The following is a 12,178-nucleotide window of genomic DNA, read 5'->3' on the forward strand; positions in this document are numbered from 1 at the left end:
GCGCTCTGGAGGTTGGTGATGACCTTGTCTCAGCAGGGCTCCGCCCGAGCTCCGTAGAAACGCGATCTAGAGGAAAAACCGTGGAGGTATGTGGTCGGGCTGCCGTGGAAAAGTCGTCTCAAATCAGCCCTAAAACCTCCGTATATATAGGTGGGAGGGAGGGGGCCTTGCCTTGGGGCTCAAGGAGCCCCAAGGGGGTCGGCCGAGTCCAAGGGGGAGGACTCTCCCCCCCCCCAAACCGAGTTGGACTAGGTTTGGTGGGAGGGAGTCCCCCTTCCTTCCCACCTCCTCCTTTTTTTTATCTCTCTTGATTTTCTTCTCCTTGGCGCATAGGGCACTTGTGGGCTGTCCCACCAGACCACTAAGGGCTGGTGTGTCTCCCCCAAGGCCTATGGGCTTCCCCGGGGTGGGTTCCCCCCCCCCCCGGTGAACTCCCGGAACCCATTCGTCATTCCCGGTACATTCCCGGTAACTCCGAAAACCTTCCGGTAATCAAATGAGGTCATCCTATATATCAATCTTCGTTTCCGGACCATTCCGGAAACCCTCGTGACGTCCGTGATCTCATCCGGGACTCCGAACAACATTCGGTAACCAACCATATAACTCAAATACGCATAAAACAACGTCGAACCTTAAGTGCGCAGACCCTGCGGGTTCGAGAACTATGTAGACATGACCCGAGTGACTCCTCGGTCAATATCCAATAGCGGGACCTGGATGCCCATATTGGATCCTACATATTCTACGAAGATCTTATCGTTTGAACCTCAGTGTCAAGGATTCGCATAATCCCGTATGTCATTCCCTTTGTCCTTCGGTATGTTACTTACCCGAGTTTCGATCGTCAGTATCCGCATACCTATTTCAATCTCGTTTACCGGCAAGTCTCTTTACTCATTCCGTAATACAAGATCCCGCAACTTACACTAAGTTACATTGCTTGCAAGGCTTGTGTGTGATGTTGTATTACCGAGTGGGCCCTGAGATACCTCTCCGTCACACGGAGTGACAAATCCCAGTCTTGATCCATACTAACTCAACCAACACCTTCGGAGATACCTATAGAGCATCTTTATAGTCACCCAGTTACGTTGCGACGTTTGATACACACAAAGCATTCCTCCGGTGTCAGTGAGTTATATGATCTCATGGTCATAGGAATAAATACTTGACACGCAGAAAACAGTAGCAACAAAATGACACGATCAACATGCTACGTCTATTAGTTTGGGTCTAGTCCATCACATGATTCTCCCAATGACGTGATCCAGTTATCAAGCAACAACACCTTGTTCATAATCAGAAGACACTGACTATCATCGATCAACTGGCTAGCCAACCAGAGGCATGCTAGGGATGGTGTTTTGTCTATGTATCCACACATGTAAATGAGTCTTCATTCAATACAATTATAGCATGGATAATAAACTATTATCTTGATACAGGAATTATAATAATAACTATATTTATCATTGCCTCTAGGGCATAATTCCAACAGCATAAAGGTGGCTAGCGGGTGTCTGTCTCTCCTACTCTAGTCGGATTGGATTTGATGAAAAGGGTCCTTATGAAGGGTAAATAGCTTTGGCATACCATCATTGTGGCTGTCACGTAGGTAAGAAGGCGTTCTTGCTAGAAACCCAAATCAGCCACGTAAAACTTGCAACAACAATTAGAGGACGTCTAACTTGTTTTTGGAGGGTTTGACATGTGATGTGATATGGCCAAAGTTGTGATGTTGCATGTATGATGTATGAGATGATCATCTTATTGTAATAGGTTTCATGACTTGCATGTCGATGAGTATGACAACCGGCAGGAGCCATAGGAGTTGTCTTAATTTATTGTATGAGATGCAACGCCATGTGCATACTACTTTTACTTCATTGCTAACGGTTAGCCATAGTAGTAGTGATAGTAGTAGTTGGCGTGACGACTTCACGGAGACACGATGATGGAGATCATGATGATGGAGATCATGGTGTCACGCCGGTGACGATGATGATCATGCGATGCCTGAAGATGGAGATCGAAAGAGCAAAGATGATAATGGCCATATCATGTCACTATATGATTGCATTGTGATGTTTATCATGTTTTACATCTTATTGCTTAAAACGACGGTAGCATAATAAGATGATCCCTCTTAAAATTTCGAGAACGTATTCCCCTAAGTGTGCACCGTTGCGAAGGTTCGTTGTCTCGAAGCACCACGTGATGATCGGGTGTGATAGATTCTAGCGTTCGCATACAACGGGTGTAAGCCAGATTTACACACGCGAAACACCTAGGTTGACTCGACGAGCTTAGCATGTACAGACATGACCTCAAATACAAGAGACCGAAAGGTCGAACATGAGTCGTATGGTTGAATACGATCAACATGAAGTTGCTCACCATGGTGACTAGTCCGTCTCACGTGATGATCGGACACGGGTTAGTCAACATGGATCATGTATCACTTAGATGACTAGAGGGATGTCGATTTAAGTGGGAGTTCATACTTAATTTGATTAAATGAACTTAACTGTCATGAACTTAGTCTATAAGTTGTCTTTATAAATATTGTAGATGTCCAACGTCAACCTCAATTTCAACGCATTCCTAGAGAAAAACAAGTTGAAAGATGATGGTAGCAACTATGCGGACTGGGTTCGCAACCTGAAGCTCATCCTTGAAGCAAGTAAAAAGGCTTATGTCCTTAATGCGCCGCTAGGTGACCCTCCCGCTCCCGCAGCAGCCCAGGACATTCTAAACGTCTGGCAAGCGCGGAGTGATGACTACTCTCTGGTCAGGTGTGGCATGTTATACAGTTTAGAAACGGGGCTCCAAAGGCGTTTTGAGCAACACGTGGCATATGAGATGTTCCAGGAGCTGAAGCTAGTCTTTCAAGCTCATGCCCGTGTCGAGAGATATGAAGTCTCCAACAAGTTCTTCAGCTGTAAGATGGAGGAGAACAGTTCTGTCAGTGAGCACATACTCAAAATGTCTGGGTTACACAGTCGTCTGACTTCACTTGGAGTCGAACTTCTGGATGATGCTATCATTGACAGAATCCTCCAGTCTCTCCCACCAAGCTACAAAGGCTTTGTGCTTAACTACAACATGCAAGGGATGGAGAAAACCATTCCCGAGTTGTACTCGATGCTCAAGTCTGCAGAAGTAGAAATCAAGAAGGAGCATCAAGTGTTGATGGTCAACAAGACCACTAGTTTCAAGAAAGGCAGGGGTAAGAAGAACTTCAAGAAAGACGGCAAAGCTGTTGCCGCGCCCGGTAAGCCAGATGCCGGGAAGAAGAAAAAGAATGGACCCAAGCCTGAGACTGAGTGCTTCTATTGCAAGGGAAAGGGTCACTGGAAGCGGAACTGCCCCAAATACTTAGCGGACAAGAAGGCCGGAAACGTTAAAGGTATATGTGATATACATGTTATTGATGTGTACCTTACCAGCGCTCGTAGTAGCTCCTGGGTATTTGATGCCGGTGCTGTTGCTCACATTTGCAACTCAAAGCAGGAACTGCGGAATAAGCGGAGACTGGCCAAGGACGAGGTGACGATGCGCGTCGGGAATGGTTCAAAGGTCGATGTGATTGCCGTCGGCACGCTACCTCTACATCTACCGTCGGGATTAGTTTTAAACCTTAATAATTGTTATTTAGTACCAGCTTTAAGCATGAACATTTTATCAGGGTCTTGCTTAATGCGAGACGGCTACTCATTTAAGTCAGAGAATAATGGTTGTTCTATTTATATGAGTGATATGTTTTATGGTCATGCTCCGCTGGTGAATGGTTTATTCTTGATGAATCTCGATCGTGATGTTACACATATTCATAGTGTGAGTACCAAAAGATGCAAAGTTGATAATGATAGTCCCACATACTTGTGGCACTGCCGCCTTGGTCATATCGGCGTTAAACGCATGAAGAAGCTCCATACTGATGGACTATTAGAGTCTCTTGACTTTGAATCATTTGACACATGCGAACCGTGCCTCATGGGCAAGATGACTAAGACTCCATTCTCAGGAATAATGGAGAGAGCAACCGACTTATTGGAAATAATACATACTGATGTGTGTGGTCCAATGAACGTTGAAGCTCGCGGTGGTTATCGTTATGTTCTCACTCTCACCGATGATTTGAGTAGGTATGGTTATATCTACTTGATGAAGCACAAATCTGAGACGTTTGAAAAGTTCAAAGAATTTCAGAGTGAGGTTGAGAATCAACGTGACAGAAAAATTAAATGTCTACGATCTGATCGTGGAGGAGAACATTTGAGTCACGAGTTTGGCACACACCTGAGGAAGTGTGGAATCGTTTCACAACTGACGCCGCCTGGCACACCGCAGCGCAACGGAGTGTCTGAACGTCGTAATCGCACTTTATTAGATATGGTACGATCTATGATGTCTCTCACCGACTTACCGCTATCATTTTGGGGATACACATTAGAAACTGCAGCATTCACTTTAAATAGGGCACCGTCTAAATCCGTTGAGACGACACCGTATGAACTATGGTTTGGCAAGAAACCTAAGTTGTCGTTTCTTAAAGTTTGGGGCTGCGATGCTTATGTGAAGAAACTTCAACCAGAAAAGCTCGAACCCAAAGCGGAGAAATGCGTATTCGTAGGATACCCTAAGGAAACTATTGGGTATACCTTCTATCTTAGATCCGAAGGTAAAACCTTTGTTGCCAAGAACGGATCCTTTCTAGAGAAAGAGTTTCTCTCGAAAGAAGTAAGTGGGAGGAAGGTAGAACTTGATGAGGTAATTACCCCCCCCCCCTCTCGAACAGGAAAGTAGCGCAGCGCAAGAAGTTGTTCCTGTGGTGCCTACACCGACTGAAGAGGAAGTTAATGATGATGATCATGAAGCTTCGGATCAAGTTACTACTGAACCGCGAAGGTCCACAAGGGTACGCTCCGCACCAGAGTGGTACGGCAACGCTGTGATGGAAATCATGTCGTTAGACAACGGTGAACCTTCGAACTATGAAGAAGCGATGGCGGGCCCGGATTCCAACAAATGGCTTGAGGCCATGAAATCCGAGATAGGATCCATGTATGAGAACAAAGTATGGACTTTGGTGGACTTGCCCGATGACCGGCGAGCCATAGAAAATAAATGGATCTTCAAGAAGAAGACTGATGCAAACGGTAATGTAACCGTTTACAAAGCTCGACTTGTCGCAAAGGGTTTTCGACAAATTCAAGGAGTTGACTACGAAGAGACATTCTCTCCTGTAGCAAAGCTGAAATCAGTCCGAATCATGTTAGCAATTGCCGCCTTTTATGATTATGAAATTTGGCAAATGGACGTCAAAACAGCGTTCCTTAACGGGAACCTTAAGGAAGAGTTGTATATGATGCAACCAGAAGGTTTTGTCGACCCTAAGGGTGCTAACAAAGTTTGCAAACTCCAGCGCTCCATCTATGGACTGGTGCAAGCATCTCGGAGTTGGAACATTCGCTTTAATGAGGTGATTAAAGCGTTTGGATTCATACAGGTTTACGGAGAAGCCTGTCTGTACAAGAAAGTGAGTGGGAGCTCTGTAGCTTTCCTCGTACTATATGTGGATGACATATTATTGATGGGGAATGATATAGAGATGTTGGAGAGCATAAAGGCCTATTTGAACAAGAGTTTTTCAATGAAGGACCTTGGAGAAGCTGCATACATATTAGGCATCAAGATCTATAGAGATAGATCGAGATGCCTCATAGGTCTTTCGCAAAGTACATACCTTGACAAGATATTGAAGAAGTTCAATATGGAAAACTCAAAGAAAGGGTTCTTGCCAGTTTTGCAAGGTATGAGATTGAGTAAGACTCAGTCGCCGACCACGGCAGCAGATAGAGAGAAGATGAGTTCTGTCCCCTACGCTTCAGCCGTGGGGGCTCTAATGTATGCCATGCTGTGTACCAGACCTGATATAAACCTTACCATAAGCTTGGTAGGGAGGTACCAAAGTAATCCCGGTGCGGAACACTGGACAGCGGTCAAGAATATCCTTAAGTACCTGAAAAGGACTAAGGAAATGTTTCTCGTTTATGGAGGTGACGAAGAGCTCGTCGTAAAGGGTTACGTCGACGCTAGCTTCGACACAGATCCGGATGACTCTAAGTCACAAACCGGATACGTATATGTGTTGAATGGTGGGGCAGTGAGCTGGTGCAGCAGCAAGCAAGAAGTCGTGGCAGCATCTACATGTGAAGCGGAGTACATAGCTGCTTCAGAAGCGGCTCATGAAGGAATTTGGATGAAGGAGCTCATCACCGACCTTGGAGTGGTTCCAAGCGCGTCGGGTCCTATGACACTCTTCTGTGATAACACTGGAGCCATTGCCATAGCCAAGGAGCCCAGGTTTCACCGGAAGATGAAGCACATCAAGCGCCGCTACAACTCCATCCAGGACCATGTCCAGAGTGGAGTGTTAGATATTTGTAAAGTACACACGGATCTGAATATTGCAGACCCGTTAACTAAACCTCTTCCACGAGCAAAACATGATCAACACCATGATGCTATGGGTGTTCGATACATCACAATGTAACTAGATTATTGACTCTAGTGCAAGTGGGAGACTGTTGGAAATATGCCCTAGAGGCAATAATAAAATGGTTATTATCATATTTCCTTGTTCATGATAATCGTCTATCGTTCATGTTATAATTGTATTAACAGAAAACAGTAATACATGTGTGAATGAATAGATCACAATGTGTCCCTAGCAAGCCTCTAGTTGGCTAGCTAGTTAGTCAATAGATGATCATGGTTTCCTGATCATGGGCATTAGATGTCGTTGATAACGGGATCACATCATTGGGAGAATGATGTGATGGACAAGACCCAATCCTAAGCCTAGCACTAGATCGTATTGTTCGCATGCTAATGCTTTTCTAATGTCAAGTATCTTTTCCTTCGACCGTGAGATTGTGCAACTCCCGGATACCGTAGGAGTGCTTTGGGTGTATCAAACGTCACAACGTAACTGGGTGACTATAAAGGTGCACTACGGGTACCTCCGAAAGTGTCTGTTGCGTTGGTACGAATCGAGATCGGGATTTGTCACTCCGTGTGACGGAGAGGTATCTCTGGGCCCACTCGATAGAACATCATCATGAGCTCAATGTGACTAAGGAGTTAGTCACACGATGACGTGCTACGGAACGAGTAAAGAGACTTACCGGTAACGAGATTGAACAAGGTATAGGTATACCGACGATCGAATCTCGGGCAAGTTCTATACCGACAGACAAAGGGAATCGTATACGGGATTCATTGAATCCTTGACATCGTGGTTCATCCGATGAGATCATCGTGGAGCTAGTGGGAGCCACCATGGGTATCCAGACCCCGCAGATGGTTATTGGCCAGAGAGGTGTCTCGGTCATGTCTGCCTGTCTCCCGAACCCGTAGGGTCTACACACTTAAGGTTCGATGACACTAGGGTTATAGGGAATTGTTATACGAGGTTACCGAAAGTTTTTCGGAGTCCCGGATGAGATCCCGAACGTCACGAGGAGCTTCGGAATGGTCCGGAGGTAAAGATTGATATATAGGACGGATGGTTTCGAACATCGGAAGTGTTTCGGGCATCACCGGTAACGTACCGGGACCACCGGGACCACCGGAGGTGTCCCGAGGGACCACCGAAGGGGGGCTGCGACCCCGGGAGGTAAGGTGGGCCAAGTGGGGGTGGGAACCAGCCCCTAGGTGGGCTGGTGCGCCTCCTCACTCAGCCCATGGCGCAGGGGAAAGAAAAAGGGGGGGCAAACCCTAGGCCAGGTGGGCCTAAGGCCCACCAGTGGGTGCGCCACCCCCTCCTCCCCATCTGGCCGCCGCACCACCCATCTGGGAGGGCTGCCGCACCCCCTAGGGTGGGAACCCTAGGGGTGGCACCCCCTCTCCCCTTCCCCTATATATAGTGGGCACTTTTGGCCTTTGGAGGACACGGTTTTCCCTCTCCCTCGGCGCAACCCTACACTTTTTCCTCCTCCTCTGTGCCGGCGCTTGGCGAAGCCCTACCGGGAGACCTCGTCTCTCCACCGACACCACGCCGTCGTGTTGCTGGATTTCTTCCCCAACCTCTCCCTCCTCCTTGCTGGATCAAGGTGCGGGAGACGTCACCGGGCTGCACGTGTGTTGAACGCGGAGGTGCCGTTGTTCGGCACTAGATCGGAATCGCTGCGAGTACGACTCCATCAACCGCGTTCTAGCAACGCTTCCGCTTAGCAATCTTCAAAGGTATGAAGATGCTCTTACCCCTCTCTCGTTACTGGTCTCTCCATAGGAAGATCTGAACATGCGTAGGAAATTTTTTGAATTTATGCTACGTTAGCCAATAATCATCTGGTCGCAGCAACGGATCAAGGGGACAAGGGGAGAGCAAAGCAGCGGTGAGTACTCATCCAAAGTACTCGCAAGTCTTACATCAGAACTATTCTAATTATGCATCAGTATCAAAGAAGGGGGGGGGGTTATATGTGGACTGACTGCAGCAATGCGAGAATAGAGAGAGAAGGCCTAGTCCTATCGAAGACTAGCATCTTCAGGGGTCTTGCAGCAATAGACGAGAGTAGAACAGGGGTAACACGTTAATAATCATATTGTTGCAGCAATATTAAAGTGAGGTCACGCCTAAAGATCCTCCCTCGACTCCCTGCGAGGAAGCAATCCCGAGGCAAACTAACTCCAGTTAAGTAACAATTGTAGTTGTAAAAGATCGGGGCACAACTCCAAGTCGTCCTGTAACCATGGACACGGCTATCCGAATAGTTAATTTTCATCCCTGCAGGGGTGCACCACATGTCCCGTTACGCTCGATAACACTCTGGCCGGACATACTTTTCTGGGTCCTGCCCGGCCTCGGAATATCGACACGTCGCAGCCCCACCTAAGACTAATCAGAGAGGCCAGCCCGCCGGTCTAAATCCTAAGCACAAAGGGTTCGTGGGCCCAGTTCCCCTTCACGCTCCTGCACGTGGCGTGGGCGGCCGACGTCAGTCCTAGCATCCCTTAATCACAAGCGCGATGCATCTCGGGACCACTCGGGCGCGCGCCGCTACATTGCTGGCATCTGAAAAGCTTCGGCTGATACCACGACGCCGAGTACCCATAATTCTTCCCGCGTAGCCGGTTAGTGCGAAAAGGTCTCCGACCAACCCAAATCAAATACCCAAATCCATTAGCATTTTAATTAGGCCAACAACACAGTCTCACGGGAATCCACCCAGCTTACAACTAATCACCAAAGATCCCAGTAACATGGTCGAGTAACTGTGTGGTTGTAACATCGGGGGGGATCCGAGGTATCACCCTCGTTGGATTCCGAACGATGTACCCGTCAAGGTGGGCTTAGAGGAATCACCCTCGGGGGTCCCACACTTGAGGGGTTGCACGACAGAGGTGTCATCGGGAATGGTGAAAGAGGAATCACCCTCGATAACGACGACCGACTAGCTATACTACGGGATTATTTAATATTAATTTTTAAAGTTTTATTCAACAATTAGGAATTAAAAATAGATTTAATTATTTTAATAAAACCCTATTATGACATCATCGCGATGTCATGCTGACATCAACATTTGACTGGTCAACTGACCAGTGGGTCCCGAACGTCATAGGCACAAGTTTTATTTAAGATTAAACATTAATTAATCAGATTAATTTAGTGGGGGACCCACGTGTCATACTCTCATTAGGTTAATTAATTATTCTAATTAACAAATTAACTTATATATTTATTTAACTAATTCATTAACTCATTAATTAATTATTATATCTATTTATTTATTTATTTAATAAATACATTATTTTTATTATTTATATTAACTATCGCGTGGGGCCTTCCTGTCATAGACAGCGGGTGCATTGGCCCCACCGGTAAGTGGCCTAAGGCTATTTTCTCATTTTTATTCACAAATACATAACCATACAAATATTGTATTCCTCCAAATATCCGCATACGCAAATACATACAACGCATCTCATACATACATACGCAATACATATATTTCTTTTTTTCTCTCTCAAAACTCTCATCTCTCTCTATCAACAAACAACAGAGAACACAACTCTCTGCTAACTCAACATAGAAGAACCAAATGTTCAATCCTCCCTACCGGTCACTACCGTCGACGGATCGGGGTCCCGTTTGCCAGAACGGAACCGGGACGGTGAGGGGAACGCGACGGTGGGAGGAGCCCGAGGAGGGGCTCACCAACGTTGACGGGACGGCCCGATGAAGCCGGAGTTCGCGGGAAGCGGAGGTGACGGCGAGGAGGACGAGGTGGTGACGGTGACGGCGCTGTTCCGGTGGTGAAGGGGACGGTGACGACGCGGTTCCGGCGAGAAAGAGGTGTAGGGGAGGCCCGGTGGGGGAGGGGCTCGCCGGCGAGGTGAAGGGGCCGAGGGGGCCGGTCTCCCTGCCCGGTCCCTCTTGGACCGAGCGGGAGGGGCTCGCCGGCGGGGTGGAGGGCCGAGGTGGCCGGGGCTCCTGCCGGTGGGGTGGAGGGCCGAGGGGGCCGGGGCTCCTGTCGGCGGGTGGGGAGTCGGGCAGGGGCTCGCCGGCCGAGGGGTAGAGGCGAGGTGAAGGGGGGGCGGCGAGATGGGGTGACGTCGGAGTGGGGAGCCAGGGGGGGCCTCGGTCCCCTGGTGGGAGGAGGAGCCGAAGGGAGGAGGGGGTACGGGAGAGAGAGGAGGTTCTCTCGTGCGGGGTGACCGAGAGGGAGAGAACGAGGGACGTGGGAGGTTCCTGTCGGTGGGGGGAGGCGAGCGGGATAGATAGGGAGGGGCCTCGCGTGGGGGAGGGTAGATCGCCAGGGGGGTTGGTGGCGATGTGGGGGGGGGGGCTGCTGCCCTGGCGACGGCGGGGGGGGGGGGGGGAGTTGGGGAGCCAGGGGCGCTAGGGTTGCTCGGGTTCGGTGGTGGGGGCGGTTGGGGCTTGGCCAGTTGGGCCACTTGGCCCAGCTCGGCCAAGGGTGGGGGGGGCGTGTTTTGCCTTTTTTTTTCTTTTTCTTTATTTGTATTTCATTTTCAGTTTTATTTTACCCTTTTGTTTATTTCTTTATATAAATTTTTATTTTCTGCATTCTAATTCAGAAAACATATTAACCACTACTATGTGCTATAATTCAAACATTTTTATTTTTCTTACATCTGAAAATTTAATTCGTTTGTCTTTAAAATAAAAATGATAACTGTTTTGACTTTTATTTAGTGACAACCTAACTCAGTTAAATATGATGACCTAGCATCATTAGGGTGCGGTTACTGTAGCTTAATTACCGGGGTGTCACATGATGTGTCTAAGCTGTTGTGCGTGCGGTGCTGCGATTGTGCTGTGATGGAGCTACAATGAAGCTTCGTTGGGCTGCGGTGAAGCTTTGTCGCACCGGGTCATGTTGCCATTGAGCTGCACCGGAGCATCGCCGAAGGTCGTCGGTGCTGCCATGGAATACTGCGATGAAGCTCCCCGGAGAGAGCACCATGGTGCAAGCGGGCTAGCCTGTTGCGAAGTGGTCATGAGAGAGCATCAGTTGCAGCACTAGTGAGGTGCTGCGATGCAGCTCAGCGGAGAGCCGTCGGAGAGAGTGCTTATACTGGATTCAGCGATGTCCCTTCACTGTGGCCGGTGCGGGAGGGGTATGGGCCCTGCAGTTGTGGCTGCAATGGAGTGGTCAGGCCGCTGGTGGTGGTAAGGTGCATGGGCGTGAGAATGGGCCAGATGAAAAGGAGATCAGACGGTTACGTGTTTGGGATTGGACGAATCGCTTAGAGAAATCATCCGGTTGATTCCTAGCAACCCCCTTTGTCCAAACACGTTTCACATCCACCAAATAAGTGTTTAAATCTGGTCATGTAAGAGATAGTTGACGACACATGCTGGGGATCCACCTGGCGCATCTTTTTATAGAAGGGAACATGTCGAAATGATACGACTGGCTCGCTATGTCACGTTTCACACTCTCTTGCACACTTAGAAGGGGAAGGGGGGGGGTACTATCGTGCAACAAGGTGTCATATGTTGGGGTGCGACAAAGTCAATGGTCCACCTAGTTGGAACGGGAACACAATGACAAACAAGATCTCGTAAGTGAGTTCTCACGATGAATGTCAAAAGACCGTCTCTCAAACCAAGCTTTCAAATTGATCAAATTGTACT

The sequence above is a fragment of the Hordeum vulgare genome, chromosome 1H, assembly GCF_904849725.1.
Source record: "Hordeum vulgare subsp. vulgare chromosome 1H, MorexV3_pseudomolecules_assembly, whole genome shotgun sequence".
Classification (NCBI taxonomy): domain Eukaryota; kingdom Viridiplantae; phylum Streptophyta; class Magnoliopsida; order Poales; family Poaceae; genus Hordeum; species Hordeum vulgare.